This window comes from Nannospalax galili, unplaced genomic scaffold (assembly GCF_000622305.1).
Source record: "Nannospalax galili isolate Female #2095 unplaced genomic scaffold, S.galili_v1.0 scaffold867, whole genome shotgun sequence".
NCBI lineage: Eukaryota > Metazoa > Chordata > Mammalia > Rodentia > Spalacidae > Nannospalax > Nannospalax galili.
The window spans coordinates 332,498-340,190 of NW_008355797.1; positions in this window are offsets into that span (position 1 = coordinate 332,498).

Genomic DNA, 7,693 nt, shown 5'->3' on the forward strand with positions numbered 1-7,693 from the left:
AAGCCCAAAAATTTACAGTCAGTTCTGAAAGAGATGCATCTTAGCTCTGGAAATTGTTATTGAATATGTCAATGCTGTTGGAATTAAATGCTTCTTCTTCTTGTGTGGTTATTAAATAAATAATTTTTTAATCCCCAAGACATATTTCACAGAATTAGAAAAAAATCCTTAAATTTGAATGGAAGCACAAAAGACCCCAGATAGCCAAAACAACCCTGAGCTCAAAGAGCAATGCTGGGGGGATTACTATATCAGATCTCGAAGTATACTACAGAGCTGTAGTCATAAAAACAGCACGGTACTGGCACAAAAATAAACACATAGATCAATGGAACATCATTCAAGACCCAAACCTGTGTACATGCAATTTCAGCCACCTGATATTTGACAAAGGTGCCAAGAACACACAATGGAGGAAAGACAGCATCTTCAACAAATGGTGCTGGCAGAACTGAATCTCCACATGTAGAAGAATGAAACTAGATCCTTGTCTTTCACCTTGCACAAAAGTCAACTCCAAATGGATCAAAGACCTCAGTGTGAAACAGGAAACCCTGAAACTATTAGAAGAAAACATTGGCAGTAACTCACAAGATATAGGTGTAGGAAAGGACTCAGAAATTAAGGACTCAGAAATTAATCAACAAGTGGGACCTCATTAAACTAAAAAGTTTCTGTACAGCAAAAGAAACAATCAAGAAAGTGAAGAGAAAACCCACAGAGTGGGAAAAAATCTTCACCAGTGACACATCTGACAGAGGTTTAATATCCAGAATATATAAAGAACTAAAAAAACAACCAAGAAAACAAAAAAACCAATTAAATAAAAGATGGGCTAAAGATCTAAACAGAGAGTTCCCAAAGAAATAAAGGTGGCTAAGAAACATCTTTAAAAGTGTTCAACATCGTTAGTAATTAGGGAAATGCAAATTAAAACCACCTTAAGATTTCATCTTACCCAGTTAAGATCAAGAGAACAAATGATAGCAAATGCTGGCTAGGATGTGGAGAAAGGGGAACGCTCATTCACTGCTGGTGGGGCTGCAAAGTTGTTCGACCCCTACGGAAAGCAGTGTGGAGAACTCTTTTAAAAAAACTATAAATGAACCTACCATTTGACCCAGTTATACCACTCCTTGGCATATACCCAAAGAGCTCATCCTATTGTAGAGACACTTGTACATCCATGTTTGTTGCTGCTCTTTTCACAATAGTTAAGAGATGGAAGCAACCTAAGTGCCCCTCAACTGATGAGTGATCAGCAACAATTTGGTACGTTTACACGATGGAGTTCTACTCAGCAGTAAAGAAAGATGAAATAACGAAGTTTGCAGGTTAAAGGATGGATCTAGAAACTGTTATACTAAGTGAAGTAACACAGACTCAGAAAAACAAAAAACGTATGTTCTCCCTCATGTGTGGATCCTAGCACCAAATCCTTATAATAGATGGAATCCCACTGAAATGGGCCAACAGCCCATGGAAAACAAATCATGCAGAGACCCAAAAGTTCAGTGTCTTGCCACAATGGGAGGAAGATCATCCCACACCTCTCACCCCCTCCAAGGCTCAGGGACTTTTTCTGAAGAGGTTGGCAGAAAGAATGCAAGAGCTGGAGGAAGGGGTCGAGTGTTAACTGGACGTATCCTCCAACCACCATGCTGGCTGTAGTCAAATCTCCTTCCCATGCTCCTCAAGGAGTCAATGGCAGAGTCAGTTACCCCTCCTACCCAATCAGTCAACCTTAGATGTGTGGGGGGAGGGGCTAAGGATATATAAGATAAGAATACCATGAGGCACCTCTCTCACCATTTTGTGCAGCTATCAGAAAGTCACAGGATCTATATTTGAGTGTGGACTTTCCAGAGCAGCCATAAATGGGGGAGCACCCACTCTTCTGTAAATAAACCCTCACCCTATGGTCTGTGAGCAAGCCCAATAATCTCATTAGGATTTTCAAAAAAAAGTTTTAAAAAAAACAGAGCTAATGGAAACCTTCATTACTCCACCAAAGTTGACCCCATGTTGGCAAATCCTTTGGTCTTTGATTTCTTGTTCCTATTTCCTCCTGAAACTTCATTGTATATGTATTTTTAGGTAACCTGTTTCAAATTATTTCTGGAAAATGTGTTAAAAATTGCCTCTCTTTAGAAAAATAATAATTTTTTCAGTCTTTTTGAGACAGAGTCTCCCTGTAGCCCCAGCTGTCCTGGAACTATGTAGACCAGGCTGGCCTTGAACTCACAGAGATCCACCTGCCTCTGCCTCCCAAGTGCTGGGATTAAAGGCATGTGCCACCACTCCCAGCAATAATTTGTTTTATTCAAAAAAAAAGAAAAGATTAACCCAGGAAACCTGGTCTAGAACAAATGGTGTCAGATACAGTCCAAGAAAACAGGTTTCAAACAGGATTTGGGTGGTAACTTTTGAGACTGATGTGCCATGCTTCCTGATTATACAGAGGACTGTATAGGATGATGTCTCTAATAAAGAGAATTCATAGAACTGGGAACCAAGAAGTAGGTGTAAACTTGTCCAGCTCATGAGCCTTGCTATTGACCTGCTTTTTGAATTAGTATTTCTTGTCTCTGCAACTTTAAGCTCTCTGGATAAGAGGTTCTAGTACCCATGTCTAGGAGAATGAGTAGGAGTTCCATGAAACTTTAAGCTACAGGGCCAGCAGGATGGCTCAGCAGGTAAAACTGCTTGCCTCCAAGACTGATGACCCAGGTTCTATCTCTGGGACCCACATAATGGAAGGAGAGAGACAACTCCCACAAGTTGTTCCATGATTTCCATATGGACACCTTGGCATTGCATAGGTAGACACACACACACACACACACACACACACACACACACACACACACTAAATTAGTAAATAAACAAATGAATAAATGTAAATTCAAGCTATAGCTGCTAACAAATCACTGTATGTTCCTCATGCCAAGAAATTAGCAGACACAGAAGAATTACCATCCTTGGAGGACTAGACTGGCCCTATTCCTCAGGATGAGAACAAGAATATACTTGGCAAACAGGTGAGTCACTGTGGCATATCTTAGCACTTCCTACCCAATTCTTATTGTAAATTACAAACAAGAAATCACAGCCTAAGAAAGGTAACGTAAGCAGGGTTTCAAGTATTTGATGAATGCGATATAAGCCAGACCACCATGGAGACCATCTAGACCACCTAGACCAAGAGACATAGTACCCAAGGGTGAGAAGAATCTAGAAAGAGTAGGAGAGAAAAAAAGTAATGAAAGTCAGTTGCCATCTACATACTAACTGCAGCAGTGGAAGCTTTGACTTATCTCACTAAATGTCTTTGGAGTTTCACCATGAAAAAGTATCACCAAACTCCTAAAGATGCAGTTCCTAGGACTTCGGCAAAGCAAGGAACCACAAGCAGCACACAGATGCGCTAGGGAAGATGCTATGGTCCATCAGTCAAATTTCCTCCATCCCTGTGAGGATTAGAGCACCACTTTCTCTGGTACTGGCAGTATTCACCTGAACCCTTTCAAAGAATTGCTCTCTGGGGAAGAGGACATTTTGTATCAGTGGGGAATATCAATTCAGGACCATCTCAGCTCCACAACTTCCTATGAGGTTGGCTGACCATAGTTCAACTTGTCTCTCTGCCCTACATCCTTCACCCATCTCCCACCACCATCCAAATCCTACATCGGGTGTTGATTCCAAAAGCACTCCCCAATGTTAAATGAAAATGATGGGAGGCCATTTTCTTAATTGAGTTCTTCCATTCCTTCCCACAGATAAAATCAAATCAATATGGAATGACTCAAGGTAAATGTCATAAAATCAAACTCAAACATTCAAGAAACAATCCCCAAATTAGTTTCCCCCCAAAACAGGAGATTCCAGTCTACCTGAGTCAGCATTGTAAGGAAGGCCCCTCCCTGTTTTAACCCTTGAATTAAAAGTAACCTGCAGTGACCAGGTGTGGTGTGGTGGCACACACCTTTAATCCCAGCACTCAGGAGGCAGAGGCAGGCTGATCTCTGTGAGTTCAAGGCCAGCCTGGCCTACATAGTGAGCTCCAGGACAGCTGGGGCTACAGGGAGACCCTGTCTCAAAAAGAATAAATAAATAATAAATAAATAAATAAATAGTAAACTGCAGTGAAATGGTGTTAACCAATCAGGTTTTTTTCTATTGTGTTTCTTCCCTGATTTCACCCTCCACAACCGACTGCTGTACTATTGCCCAGTGGGAGCACTCATTCTATTTGTAGAATGGAAGCTGCCTAAATTCATGAAACACAAATAAAAGCCACTTAGCTATATAACTAAATTTTATCACTTAACACCAGTAAACTTTCTTTAGACAGGGTCTCATGCTTGCCTTACACCTGGTATATAGTCAAGGGTGGCCTTCAACTTCTCAACCTTTGACCTCCATCTCCTGAGTGCTAGGATTGCAGGTGGGGTTACAAGCCTTTGAGTACCTGCCAGAACTTGAAAGTAAGACCCTATTGTTGAAGACAGGACATACTTCGGACACAGGACTTGGAGCAATGGAGCTGGAACATACCTGGAAGCCTCCTCCCTGGAGACTAGCTCTCATGGTTTTGGAGGATACTATGCAAACTGATAAGGGAGAAAACCAATCAATGGTCCAACCCCAGCTTTAAAGCCTAATAACCGCAACAATGACTGGCACAACAAACCATAGTGGTGCAATAGTGGTACTTTTATCTTGGGAATAATCAACAGCTATTCACAATAGTCTTTAAAAATACTTTAGAAGAGCTGGTGAGATGACTCAGTGGTTAAAACACTATCTGCTCTTGCAGAGGACCCAGGTTTGGTTCCCAGCACCAACATGGTGGCCAACAACTGTCCATAACTCCAGTTCCAGGACATCTGACATCCCGTTCTGGTCTCTGTAAACATTACACACACAGTGCACTTACATAACATCTGGGCAAAACACTCATACACATAAAATTAAAATAAGTAAATAAAAAATATCTTAAAATAAATCTAACCAATGAAATGAAAAACCCACACAATGAAAGCTTTAAAACATTGACAAAAGCTGAGCTTCACACCTTTAATCCTAGCACTTAAGAGGCAGAAGCAGGAAGATCTTTGTGAGTTCCAGGCCAGTCAGGGATACATAGTGAGACCTTGTCTCAAAAACAACTAACATCAAAGGAAGAAATAGACGAAGACACTAGAAGATGAAAAGAGCTCCCACAGTCATGGATGAGCAAAATTAATATTGTAAAATGGCCATCCTTCCAAAAGAAATCTATAGATGCAATGGAATTCCCATCAAAATTCCAATACAATTCTTCACAAAAGATAGAAAAAAAATTCAAAGCTTCACATGGAAACACAGAAGACCCCGCACAGCCGAAACAATCCTGAGCAAAAAGAGTACTGCTAGAGGGGGTTCCATACCTGATTTCAAATTATACTACAGAATCAGAGCAACAAAAAAAGGCACGTCACCAGCACAGAAACAGACACGTAAGTCAATGGACTGGAACGGCGGAACCAGGTGCAAACCCACACAGCTGCCATCACCTGGCTTTCTTCACAGAGGATAAAAATGCACACTGGAGAAAAGCCTCTTCAACAAATGGTGATAGAAAAGCTGGAGATTCACATGTAGAAGAATGAAACTGCATTGTATCCCTCACTTTGCACAAAAACTAATTCCAAATAAGTCAAGAACTTCAACATAAAACCTGAAATTCTGCAACTGATAGATGTACACTAGATAGGTAAGATAGGTAAGGATTCTCCAATAGTGGATTCTCCAAGATAGGCTAGTAAGGATTCTCCAGATAGGGGGCTAGTAGCTCAGGAAATGGGCTAACAATTGACAAATGGGATTTCATGAACTTAAAAAGAACACATTAAGAACTAATCATCAAGAAAACAAAACAACCCAATCAAAAATGGACTCTGGAAATGAATAGATAGTTCTCAAAATAATAAAAATTAATGGCTAATGAATACTTTAAAGTATACAACATCCTTAATAATCAGAGAAATGTAAATTAAAACTAATTTGAGATTCCATCTCACCCCAGTTAGAATGGCTGTCCTTGAGAAAACAAATGGCAACAAATTCTGGTGAGGATGTGGGGAAAGAAACCCTTATTCACTGTTGGTGAGATGTAAACTGGTACAGCCACTATGGAGATCAGTCTTAGATATCTCAAAAACTGAAAATATCTCTTTTTGTGAATTCACTTTTCAAGTCTTGAATTGTTCTCATTTCATTAAGCCACATATTTGTATTTTCTCGAGCTTCAGTCACAGTTTATGCCTATTCTCTTTGAATTCTTTCTGTGTTCTTTAAGTTCTTTGATCATGTTTATGACTGTTCTTTTAAATTCTGTGTTGTGGGGTTCCTCTGGGTGATTCTCACTGTAGTACTGTGGGACCGTACTGTAGGACTGGTGGGTTTTCTTGCGGACATATTCTCTTGATTTTTCAGATTCTTTGTGTTTTTGCATTGCCGTGGGAGCACATGGATGTCTTTCGTTGGTTGTGTGTCTAACATGAAATTCTATTCTGCCTTTGTTTAGCTGAACTTTGGTTCTTTGGTTTATATTGTTGATGTAGTTTTGGTTGCTTTTTGCTCAGGTACGAAAAGTTGGTGTGCGCTTCAGATTCCTGCAGAGTAGTAGGCAGGTCTGGGTAGTAGGCTGGTCTGGGTAGTAGGCTGGTCTGGGTAGTAGGCAGGTCTGGGTAGCAGGCAGGTCTGTGGTAGGCAGATCGGGAGTAAACGGGGTAAACGGGGACAGCCTGGGGAAGGTCTGGCAAACTAGGCAGGATAGGTGTGGGCCCTGAAGCTAGAGAATGCAGCTAGTCTGGGTGCAGGGCATCACAATGCAGTGAGAAGGGTCTGGGTTAGGAGGCTAGCTCAGAGATCTGAAACAGGAGTAGCAGGAGTGGGCCTTGGCCCTAGGTTTAAAAGGAGAGAGAGGCTGGTGTAGTGGTGCATGCCTTTAATTCCACCACTTGGGAGGCAGAGGCAGGCAGGTCTTACAAGTTCAAGGCCAAACTGGTCTACATAGTAAGTTCCAGGCCAGCTGGGGCTATAGGGAGACCCTGTCTCAAAATAACAAAAAGAAGAATGAGGAAGAAGAGGAGGATGAAGAGGAGGAGGAGGAGGAAGAGGATGAAGGAAGAGGAGAAGAGGAGGAGGAAGAGGAGGAGAGAGTTGGGGGGAGAGGGTGGAAATGCTCAAGATGCAGGGGAACCAAGGGGAATCAAGGCACAGTGGGTGGGGCTTGACTTACCTGGGTAGTAGACAGGTCAGTGGCAGGCAGATCAGGAGGCCAAGGGCAAGGTGGGGGTGGGGGCAGACTGTGGAGGGTCTAACAGACTAAGCTGGGGGACTGAGCTACTCAGGGTTAGGCGTAAGGCTAGAAGAGAGACAGAGTTCAAGGAGAGAGTGGAGCTGTTCAGGGTTCAGAGGATTTATGGGCAAGTATACCATACACCACTCATCAAAAAAGCTTCTTTTTTGCAACAGATGAAGGTTACTGCAGAGTTCCACAACTGGTCACACACAGAGAATATATGTCTGAGAGATACCCAGCCCTAAGTGACACATCTACAGTGGACCCTCTACACCTAAGGCTCATAGAACATGAGGCAGCAGAACAGGGGGTAGAGAAAATACTAACACATCCCTCAAC